The 12772-nt window shown below is 41.6% G+C and overlaps 1 pseudogene; it reads left to right on the top strand.

The window, feature by feature from the left end:
- Window positions 1-737: 737 nt before the first annotated feature.
- LOC116642474 lies at window positions 738-1491 on the top strand (annotated as a pseudogene).
- Window positions 1492-12772: the final 11281 nt, after the last annotated feature.

Raw genomic sequence — 12772 nt, forward strand, 5'->3', positions numbered from 1 at the left:
GCAATATATCCTTTATAGTAATGGGGCTTCTAGAAAAGCAGCCTTCTGACTTCTCTGGAAGAGCCAAGAAAAGGACACTCTCTTCCTTTCTGGGCAGGGTGGTATATAGACATAAAACTTGGATTTCTGGATTTGGTTTGTTTGTTTTTTGTTTTTTGTCTTTTTAAGAGAAGCCAAGTTTGGGGCCATGCTGACAAAACTGAGGGCAGAACAGAGAAAGGTAAAGAAGTCAGGTCTTTGATGACATGGTTGGACTCCTACCTTGGTCTTTTTAGTTTTATTAGCCAATACAACACTTTCATTGCTTAAATCTGTCTTGAGTTTTCTGTTACTTGAGATTAAAAGTAGGAGTGCCTGGGTGGCTCAGTAGGTTAAGCATCTGACTCTTGATCTTAGCTCTGGTCTTGATCTCAGGGTCAGGAGTTCAAGCCCCATGTTGGGGAGGCCCAGCATGGAGCCTACTAAAAAAAAAAAAAAAAGTATTCCACTGTCACAGAAAAGTAATATGGGATGGGAAGATACTGAAAGGAATTAGATTAGATGGAAGACTAAGCAGGAAGTGGTAAGGTACAAGGTGGCAGTGAGAAGAAGGTCATTGAAAAAAGAGAATTAATATGTGAGGCTAGCTCATCTGCTCACATTTTAAATCCAGATCCACACAATGCTCTACCACCACTACTGCCAGGACTGGACTGCACTCCAGCAGCCCCCCACCCTCCACCCCCTACCCCCACCCTCCCACCTACAACTCCACCACCATGGAGGACACAAACAAGTACAGCAACATAGAGGAATTCGCAGAGGGATCCAAGATCAATGTGAGCAAAAATCAGCAGGATGATGGGTTTTGGAACTGAAAGAACACAAACTGGATGGCAAATTGATAGACCCCAAAAGGGCCAAAGCTTTAAAAGGGAAAGAACCCCCCAAAAAGGTTTTTGTGGGTGGACTGAGCCCAAATACTTCTGAAGAACAAATTAAAGAATATTTTGGAGTCTTTTGGGGAGAATGAAAATATTGAACTTCCCATAGATACAAAAACAAATGAAAGAAGAGGATTTTGTTTCATCACATAAACAGACGAAGAGCCAGTAAAGACATTGTTAGAGAGATTATCAACAAATTGGTTCTGGGAAGTGTGAAACCAAAGTTGCACAACCCAAAGAGGTATATAGGCGGCAACAGCAACAACAAAAAGGAGGAAGAGGTTCTGCAGCTGGTGGACCAGGTGGTAGTAGGGGTTGTGGACGAGATCGGGGCCAAAACTGGAACCAAGGATTCAATAACTATTATGATCAAGGATATGGAAATTTCAATAGTGCCTATCGTGGTGATCAAAACTATAGTGGCTATCGCGGCTATGATTAGAGTGGGTATAACTATGGGAACTATGGATGTGGACAGGGATATGCAGATTACAGTGGCCAAGAGAGCACTTATGGCAAGGCATCGAGAGAGGGCGGCAGTCACCAAAATAATTACCAGCCATAGGAGGACGTTGGAGAAAACAGTGGGAACTTTATTGCAGGCTGTGTGTCACCTTGACCACATCTATGTCTGGGGGTCACACATTGCAGGCAGAGCACAAGGCATACACCAGAAAATGCTGTCCTGTGGGGGAGATTGTGAAGTAACCCATCTTGCAAGATGACATTGAAGACTGGTCTTTTGTTGATCTAAGATGATTATTTTGTAAAAGACTTTCTAGTGTACACAACACAACTGTGTCCAACTGTACATAGCCACCAATTAGTTTTCGTTTTTATTTTGTCTTTTGCTATCTATGTTATGACAAATACTATTTATTTGTATAACAAGATTTCATGTTAAACCTCAAATAAATGCTTCCTTATGTGGAAAAAAAAAATGTGAGGCTAATCTATATTGATTTGACCAGAATTCCCATATAGAATAAAAGGCTAAGGACAAAAAATTGAGGAATATGGGAAGTGAGGAGTTTGAGCCCACCCACAGAAAAGACATGTAAAACATAAGGTTAAAAGTTAAAGAGACATTTATTTGAATCCTCAGCCTAACCATAGTCCAGAAGACGATATCATCCTAAAAGCAGAAGATGTAAAGCAACAAGTACAGCAACATAGAGGAATTCGCAGATGGATCCAAGATCAATGTAAGCAAAAATCAGCAGGATGATGGGTTTTGGAACTGAAAGAACACAAACGTAAAACCTATCAAGTGCTCACCACAAAAGGTACAATCAGGGTCTATAAAACAGTGTGTAAAACTATAAGTATGGTAAAAAGAAAAAAAAATCTGCAAAATAGGATAAATTAATGGGAACTTTTGGGTTCTATCTTTGAATGGAAGAGGGGTCAGATTAAGAACCAAAGGCAAGAAGGATAGGGTGACTGAATGACAGATTGGAAACTCTCATTAGAAAGGGTAGGACTGATCAAGCCATTCCACTTATTCATATTTTCATACCTTTCATATATAGTAGGGCACATTGTCAATAGAACATGCATTGACATGTAATTCCTGTAAGTCCCAACAGAGTAAACAAGGCAAATAGTTGAGAACTGCTGGAAGAAAGAGGCTCAGCAACAATTCACACAGAATCACTGAGTCTTCATATTTTAGTAGTGAAAAGGTAAATAAAGCACTTTTGGGTTTCCAGTACAGCTTGTAAGAAGTTGAAAGTTGGGGCACCTGGGTGGCTCAGTTGGTTAAGCATCTGCCTTTGGCTCAGGTCATGATCTCAGGGTTCTGGGATCAAGTCCCACATCTGGCTCCCTGCTCAGCAAGGAGCCTGCTTCTCTCTCTCCCTCTGCCTCTCCCCCATGCTCACCCATGCTCTCTTTCTCAAATAAATAAATAAAATCTTTAAAAAAAAAGAAGCTGAAAGTTGTCACTCCAAGTTAACAACAAATAAAAAAATGAACAAACTGAAAAATCAACAATTCTTCTTAAATCCAAAAGAGAACTGAGGTCACAGGGCAAAATGTTGCTCCCCAAATTGGAGAGACCAACAGCAAATACAGAGAATCACAACTTACCGGAGCAACAAACTCTGTGGAAACCAGTAACAGGGAAGGGAAACCTGAACTATAATTTATGAATCAGTGGGCACTCAGTGTGGATAACTCTGAGAGTTAAAAACTCCAGGGGGACCCAGTCATTGGAGGCTCCCACACATTTGTGAGTTTTAACTCCTGGATCTCTATCACATTCTCACAGTGAATATCAGAGAAAAATCAATACCCTTCCTTCTCCACCATGTTTTTGGCAGAGGAAGGGGAAAAGGAACCACTTAAAAATATACCAGAGCATTCTGTTCTTAACAAGGTCTGTCTTTAGAAGGTACTATTTAATCACAGCCTCACCTGCTGGGGTTTTATCAGAGCCTAACAAACTAGCCTGGAGGAAGGGAAAGACCCACCTCCAGCCCCCTCTAGCCATCCTGTTTCACTTAAGGGTATAGAGGAAGGAGGACTGAGAAGCACATTTGAGTTCACAGTCCAAAGGCACAGGGACACTAAAAGAACTAAAAGAGACCAGATCACAGGATTATAAAACACTTCCCTTCCCCTCCACCTTATCATCACATTACTAAAGGTCTACAAATATTTATAGCAGTTTCTTATACATCATGCCCCAGCTACCAAGAAAAAATTACCAAGGTACACTAAAAAGTAAAAAAACATAAATGGAAGAGACAGAGAGAGTCTCAGAACCAGGCTCAGATACAGAAGGGATACTGGAATGATCAGATCAGGAATTTAAAATAGCTATCATTAATATGCTAAGGGCTCTGATAAGTAGAGAGCATGCAAGAACAGATGGGCAATGTAATCAGAGGGATGGAAATTCTAGGAAAGCACCAAAAAGAAATGCTAGAGATAAGAAACACTGCAACAAAAATGAATAATGCCTTTGTTGGACTTACTAGTAGCCTGGGCACAGCTGAAAAGAGAATCTCTGAGTTTAAAGATATTTCAATAGAAACCTCCAAAACTGAAAAGCAAAGGGGAAAAAGACTGAAACAAAAAATAAAAAGAACAAAATATCCAAGAACTGGGAACAAAAGATGTAACATATGCATAATGGGAACACTAGAAGAAATGAACAGAAGAAATATTTGAAACCATAATGACTAAGAATTTGCCCCAAATTAATGTCAGATACCAATTCACAGATCCAGGATGCTCAGAGATTACCAAACAGGATAAATTCCCCCCAAAAAACTACACCTAGTTATATCATTTTCAAACTACAGAAAATCCTGAAAAGCCAAAGGATAAAAATATGTTACTTACAGAGGAGCAAAGATAAGAATGACATCTGACTTCTCCTTAGAAACCATGCAAGTAAGAAGAAAGTGGAGTGAAATGTTTAAAGCATTGACAGAAAAACCTACCATCTTAAAATTCTGTAGCCTACAAAATTATCCTTCAAAAATGAAGAAATAAAGACTTTCTCAAACAAAAATTAAAGGAATTCATTGCCAGTAGACCTGCCTTGCAAGAAAATTTAAAAGAGGTTTTTTAGAGAGAAGGAAAATGATGTATGTCAGACATTTTATCTATATAAAGAAAGGAAGAGCACTGGAGAAGTGAAGGCAAAATAAAATTTTTTATTCTTCTTCTTACTGATGTAACATATAACAGTTTGTTCACAATAATAACAACACTGGAGGGGCACCTGGGTGGCTCAGTCAGTTAAGTGTCTGCCTTCGGCTTAGGTCATAATCCCAAGGTCCTGGGATTGAGCCCCACACAGGGCTCCCTGCTCTGTGTGGTATCTGCTTCTCCCTCTGTCTTTCCCCATTGCTTGTGTCCTCTCTCTCTCTCTCTCAAATAAATAAAATCTTTAAAAATAATAACAACACTGGATTTGACTATATATGCTTATATACATATGTATATATGTATACTTATATATAAGTAAAATGAATGGCAAGAATGATACAAGGGACAGGAGGAAGAAATTAGGATTATTTCGTTATGATAAAGTATTGCACTACCCATGAAAAGTTATAGTATTATCTGAAAGTAGACTTGGATTAGTTGTAAATGTATACCACAAATTCTAAGGCAAACACTGAAAAAGAAAGCAAAATAGAAGTATAACTGATATGCTAAGAAAGGAGTGAAAATGGAATCATAAAACAGTCAGTTAAAGCTACAAAAGGCAGAAAAGGGGTAACAAGTAGAAAATAGTAACAAATGTGGTAGCTATTAATCCAACTATATCAATAATCACTTTGAATGTCAACAGTCTACACCAATTAAAAGACAGAGATTGTCAGAGTGGATCAAAAAACGTGACCCAGGAGGGGAGTGATGGCAGCAAAATGGCAGTATAGGAATTTCCAGCACTCATTTCCTCCCAAAAGCATCAATCTAGACAGTTACTCATGTATGAAAATACCTTTGCAAGAGCTGAGGATTCCAGATGATAGAATACAGAATCTGGGTGAAGCACAGATGTAGGAAAAGATGCATTGAGGATGATAGAAAATAGATTTACATTATTCCCATCACCCATGCTCTAAGCCTGGACAGCCTAGGCCAAGAGACAGACCCTCCCCATAGCAAAAGGTGAGTGAAATGACTACACGATTTCACTGTGGACCCCAGAGACACCTAGGCCCAGCCCCAGAAAACCCCTGCAGCCTTAGGTGGCTCTCTACAGGATCCCACAAACCCAAGTCCCCAGATCACTCCAGTGCCTTTATGCTCCAGTGGCCCCAGGGGACTCCCTTGGCTCTAGACTCCCAGGGGGGATCCTATAAACCCAGGCCCCTGGCTCATCTGGGTGCTACTAGAAGGCTTCTATGGCCCTAGGCTACTGGAAGGATACTGAGAACCCAGACTCTTGGCACATTCCAGTACTAGCCACTGCCCATGGCCCTAGATAGTTCCTGTGGCCCCTAGCTCCCCAATAGTTCCCACAAACACAGGCTCCAGGTAGGCACCCACAAACCCAGACTCTTGGCTGGGCCCAGTACCAGGCTGACTACCACAGACCCAGGCTTTCAGCCCACCCCAGCACCAGGCCAGCTCCTCTGGCCCCAGGCCCCTTGACAACCCCAGTGTCATGCTGGCCCCTGTGGATCTAGACTCTAGACAGCCTGCCACAGACCCAGGCTCCTAGCTCACCCCATCACCAGGCTAGCCTCCAGGGTCCTAGCCTTAAGGCTGGCTCCAAAGACCCAGGCTCATGGTCCATACCAGCACCAGTCTGGACCTGTAGACCTAACCTCCAGGCTGGTCCCCAAGACCCCAGGTGACAGGATGACTCCTGCAACCCTAGTACTAGGCTGGCCCTTGTGGCCCCAGCCTTTAGGCTGGCTCCATGAAATCAGGTTCCTGGTCCATCCCAGTTCTAGATCAGCCCCTGCAGACTCAGATGACAGGCCTACCCAGTGATCCCTGGTAAGTGGTTGGCCCCTATGGGCACAAAAAGTAACCAGTAAGGTGAACAGAAATAATCTCTCTAAATAAAACAATAGGTTGTTTTGTGGGTTTTTTAAAAGATTTTGTTTATTTATTTGTCAGAGAGAGAGAGTACAAGCAGGGGGAACGGCAGGCAAAGGGAGAAGCAGGCTCCCCGCTGAGCCAGGAGCCCGATGCAGGACTCAATCCCGGGACTCTGGGATCATGACCTGAGCTGAAGGCAGACTCTTAACTCACTGAGCCACCCAGGCATCCCACAGTAGGTTGTTTTATGTATACTTTCTGTGTCTGTGTATCTCTCTCTCTCTCTCTCTCTCTCTCTCTCGGTTTCTTATAAACAAACCTCTGTTGAACACTGATTGTATACAGGGCACTGAGCTAAATGCTAAGGACCAAAAATAGGGGTTTATAATCTAGTTGGGATTAGAGCATTAGGAGCAATTATGCTCTTACAGGATGGTATTAATTCAGTTTGTGAATAATGTTTGTTGGTGTTCCTACAAAAAAATGTATGGTAGACTGAATAATGACCTTCCTAAAATGTCCATTCTCTAGTCCCAGAACCTGTGAACACGTTACATGACCAAAGAAACTTGGAAAAAAGTACACAAAGCAAATGCGTGATAAAGTGAAGGGCACTGAGATGGGGAGGTTATTTGGATTACCCAGGTGGATCCAATCTACTCATATGAATCCTTAAGAGTGAAGAACCTTCCCAAACTGTGGTCAGAAGGAGAATGTGACTACGGAAGAAAGGTCAGGGAGATGCAACACTGCTGATTTTGAAATGGAGAAAGGGGTCATAAGTTAAGGAATGTGGGCAGCCTCTAGAAGCTGGAAAGGCAAGGAGAGATTCTGCCCTAGAGCCTCCAGAAGAAACCAGCCCTGCTGACACCTTGACTTTAGCCAAGGAGAAGGATTTTGGACTTCAGATCTCCAGTACTATAAGATAATAAGTCTATATCATTTTAAGCCACTAAGTGTGTGGTGACTTGTTACAGCAACAATAGAAAACTAATATAACATGCATAACATGCATATTGTCCCTGATAGTGCAGGACCCAAAAGGTCCACCACGGTGAATTTCCTCGCAAGAGGAACAGCATCTAGGGAGCCTCGATGAATGCCTCTCTCCTAGAGCTGGGGAATTTCTGAGGAGGCAGAAGTTTCACTCACACTAAGACTTAACTGGGTCATGGGCACATCCTGACTTCTGGCATAGGATGGGGAGAGCTACTGAGGATGTCCCGATGGTATGATGGTACCACTACTAAGTGATCTGGTCTGTACGCCCAGGACAGAACTGCAAACTCTGAGTGACTATAATACTTTTTGGGGCTTACAGAGAAACTGTAACTCAAGGGTTGGTCAGGTTGAGGATTACCAGCAGAGAGGGAACACTAGGAGTGGTGATAGCTAAGCTGGGACTGTGGAGAAAGTGGAAATGAACTCCAGGCATACAATTCTTGAAGTTAAGCTAACTGGCTTCTGTAGGGACTTTGGTGACAGATGAGATCTATGTGGCCTACGAGCTCCCCAGGCACAAACCCTGCTTCTGTGTAGAATGCTAACACATGGGGGCTTTGCGGCATGGCACAGATGAGCACCCATGGGCAGTGATTTTAGGAGAGAAGGGTATTTGGGGGGATTCCAGATGGCAAGGCCTCAGATTTGGGGGCTACCCAGGCAGAGAGAATTTGAAAGTGGCAGAAATTAAAGAATTGTCAGGCTGTGCCTTTTTACTGAGAAGGCAGAGCTGGGGAAAGGTCCGCAAAGTAGTGAGAAAGGAAAGAACCATCTGCTTAACCAGCCAAGGCAGCTGAACCGATCCTGTATGTTCTCCCTCTCATGCATAGGTCCATCTTATCCTGGCCAAGGTTACAGTGACAGCAGTAACACTTCTCAGAGATGGTAGGGAAAGCTGCAACTGGTGAGAAGTGGAATCATCCTTCAGTCCACCCAACTATCCGATTCACTAGGTGAGAGGAAAACAGGTTCTCATAAAGGGTGGTGCTTTTCAGCCCACGGTAGCCTAACACACAGGTCACACCTTTGAAAACAGATTACAGTTGACCCTTGAACAACATGGTGTTTAGGGGTGCCAATCCCTCACAGAGTTGAAAATCTGTGCATAACTTTTGACTCCCTCAAAAGTTAACTATTAGGGGCTCCTGGGTGGCTCAGTTGGTTAAGCGACTGCCTTCGGCTCAGGTCATGATCCTGGAGTCCCGGGATCGGTCCCACATCGGGCTCCCTGCTCAGCAGGAAGTCTGCTTCTCCCTCTCCCGCTCCCCCTTCTTGTGCTCTTTCTCTCTCTCACTCTCTCTCTCAAATAAATAAATAAAATCTTTAAAAAAAGAAAAAAAAGTTAACTATTAGTAGCCTGCTGACTGGAGGCCTGACTGATAATAGACACAGTCAATAATGCATATTTTGTACGTTACATGTATTATAAACTGTATTCTTATAATAAAGTAAGCTAGAGAAAATAAAATTTTATTAAGAAAATCATAAATTACATTTACAGTACTGTACTGTATTTACCAAAAAAATCCGCATGTAAGTGGACCCCCATAGTTCAAATCCATGTTGCTCCAGGATCAACTGTATTTTATATCGATAGAAATGCTTCCTTTGCTGGGAAGATTGCCAATTAAACCCTTTGAGAATATGGAACATATCCAAAAGGTTTGTATTTGCCAGTGTAAGTAATAGTCTCCAAAAGGTAACAGTTGGAAAGTTATGGTTGGAAGCTTATTCTCATCAGGTTGAAATGGTATTAAGGATCCTCTATGAAGGCCCTATGATTCTGATTAGATAGAGCAGAGTGTACAAGTGAGCCAAATCACGGGTGGGCACAACTGGGTGTCTGATGCAATCTTGCAAAAGACAGTAGATAATAGACGTTCATAGAGGACCACAAGAGTCGGAGCCCAAATTCCAACAACCAGTTCTGAGGTTGAGCCAAGGGCCTGGGGAAGTATGTGGGTATGGGAGGCCAGAGCAGGGTTCAGATGTGGAACACCTTCCAGGAATTTAATCAAAAGATTACTTTCTTCTAGATAGTTGGTCTTTAAACAGAGCTGACATGGAGCTATAAAGTTACTTTTGCTCAAGGGCATCCTAAAGGCCCCGCCAGACATTTGACAAACAGATGATAAGTATATCCCTGCTAGACATTTGACAAACATATAATAAGCATATCCACAGCATGATTAGCAGTCATTAGTTCACACGTCCTGCATATGCTTACTCTTCTCAAGCCTTAAGGCCTCATCTCTTCTGTATCTCTAGGAGAAATATACATTGACTCTAAGATCATTTGTATTTCCATGAGGTGATATTGCTCTGCTATCTACAGATTTTTATCTCTTTGTACATCCTTTTTCATTTTATTCTCCCTTGAGGGTTTTTTGATCTAGACCCTATAGCAGGAACTACAGAAGTATTCTTCTCTGTATTGGGCAGGAACTTTCTTCACTTTGAATCTAGAGTGGGGCTTTAATAATATATGAGAATTTGAAAAATGGTACAAAGGGGGTGCCTTGGTGGCTCAGTGGGTTAAGCATCTGACTTTGGCTCAGGTCATGATCACAGGGTCCTGGGCTCTGCCTGGTGTTGGCCCTGAGTCCTGCATGGGCCCCGCATCGTTCCCCTCCCCACCATTGCCCTGCATAGGCTCTGCAGGGCCCACATCTGGCTCTGCCCTCAGTGGGCAGTCTGCTTCTCCCTCTCCGTCTGCCCCTCCCCCACTTGTGTGCACTCACACTCTCTCTCTCTAATAAGTAAAATCTTTAAAAAAAAGAAAAAGAAAAATGGTACAAAGAATAACAACTTTTTAAAAGACTTTTAACTTTTAGAAGAAAATGTAGGTGAATATTATTATGACCTTGATGCAAGCGAGGGTTTTTTAAATAAGACACCAAATGTGCAAGTTATAAAGGAAAGATTAGTAAAAAGCCATATTTTAGAAAATAACATCTCTGCCGAAAGATAAGAGAAATTATGATTGTTTCTCAAAAACTGAAGTTTTCAGAGACTGTGAAATGACTGCACTGGGGTTGCTACACAATCCACAACACAGTAAATGTACTGGCTTCATTACTGAGTGTGCCATGAAATTACTCCATCCATTTTCACCAGCAACTTTCTGACTGGGATTTGATAAAGGCACTATAGTGAAGAAATAGTGTGTATACACAAGACACAAAGACAGTGATCAGTTTTGCTTTGTTTTGCTTTTATCTACAAAGGACAAACAAAAAAAATGGGTTTCACATGAGGAACGACATCCTGATAGGAAAACAGCTATTGAAATGGATTTCTGAAGGAAGTTGCCAGACTCAATGTGCCCTTTTTCCTATCATGAGAACACACTTCTCCTGATAGAGCACTGAGACTCTAGAAAAATTTTTTGTTTTCCTCTAAGACAAATATTCTTGCCTGCCCTTGAAACAGATGTAGAACTTCTAGTTTATTCCCTAAATGAGTAGCTCTTAAATAGTAATTGACATTAGAATCATCCACAGAATCTAGAAAAAAAAAATTCACATCTTGGACCTGATCGCAGTGATGTTGATTTAGTAAGTCTGGCTGCGGCCCTGGCATCTACATTTTTAAAATTTATATTCCCCAAGTGATTCTGGTGTGAAGTCCTGATTGAGACCTACTCCTACAGACCTGTGGACTCCTGACTATGACTAAGAATTTTGTTTCGTACTACTCTGTACCTCAATCCTTATGACTGATCCCCGCCCTTATGTTCTTCCAACTATTTGCGCACTTGACTCTCCATGTCCTCGATCAGTAACCCATACTTACATGCAAGTCATATTAACAAATCATGCATACAGCAAGCAGGTAGCTTGTTAGCACCAACTCGCTGGCTTATAATAATGAAATGGGAAGACTGAGAAGATGAGAAAATGCTGAGAAAGAGAAAAAATGACAGAGTGCTTGAAAGCACAAGATTGAGGCCTAAAAGAGGATGGGAGGAAGTGTCTAAAGGCTAGCCCTCCTCCCTTTCTCCTTTTATAGAATATTACCTATAGCATAACCTCTGCACCAGCTGTCTCCTTCCCAACAGCTTCCCTATTGGTTGTTTAATCTCAGTGGGACTGATACAAAGGTTCTCTTATTTCTCTTTCTAGGAGTGAAGGAGACAAATTTCTCTTCCTCGGGTTACTTTGTAATTACTTCCACTAATGCACTATATTTTTAAAAAATGTCTAGCTACTCCCATGAAGGCTTTTTCTTCTTCAACCTCCCCACACAGGCTAAACACCCTGTAACAGAGGTCATTCCTTTCCTGCTTACCACCTTCTGAAGTTAGCACAGGAATTTTGGACATATTGTACTGTAATTTTTGACACAGATGGTTGGATAAGCAAGATTACAGTAGTCGAAAAGAGATATTCAGGGAGATGCTTCTTCACTGGGATCACTGCTTATGGTTTGAAGATTTCTAAAAACTGTTTTAATTGCCCTCAGGGATAATCTTCTTTTGCCTCTAAAATAAACAATTCCATTCACTATGGCAAATATTGGGCTTGAACTCTTAATATTAGTTCTTGGTTTGACAAAAGACCATTATGTTTAAAGAAAAAAAAAGTCCTTGACCAGCTACTGAGGCAACATATAAAATGAAATTTCTAAGAACCTTCTAGGAATTCTATCAAATTTTAACATTATTATAAACATCTTGTCTCCAAAATATTTCAGCATAATAAACCCATGTAAGTGGGTTTGAGTTAGGCCATTAAAACAAATAAGCCAGGCTTGAGGATATAGTTAATCATGCTATTAGCTATAGAGGTCTGGATGGCAAATAACGCTGCACTGAGAAGCTTACTTTTACCAACTTATCCTCCAAGAACAACCATCTCCAAATTTAGTGCCCAGGCCTCTTTCTAACTTGGTTCCTAAATAAGTTTTGGAATTCTGGGGACATTTAAACACTTGTAGAATTAACTACTGGGACACTATTTATCATACTTCGTCTATATCACAACCAAAGATGATACTCCCATGATTGATTGTGTTTCAGCCACAAAAATGATCTGACTCCTCTACTGCCACACAGACTTGAGCTCTGATCCTTCTCTTTGTCAGTTATTTTGGTTGATAGTTGAAAGAAGTACTATAAGAGCAGGTATTTCCATTCTAAGTGCTTCTCTAAATACAGAGACTTTACAAACTTGCATAGCTGGCATTTCAAGAGTTAGTAGGTCAACAAATATTTATCAAGTGTCTACTATGTGCCAAGCACTGTTCCAGGCCCTGAGGATACTATGGAAATCAACACAGATAGAGCACCTGCCCATCCAAAGAGGGAAGGGAACTAGAACCCCTGA

This window comes from Phoca vitulina, unplaced genomic scaffold (assembly GCF_004348235.1).
Source record: "Phoca vitulina isolate PV1807 unplaced genomic scaffold, GSC_HSeal_1.0 scaffold1, whole genome shotgun sequence".
NCBI lineage: Eukaryota > Metazoa > Chordata > Mammalia > Carnivora > Phocidae > Phoca > Phoca vitulina.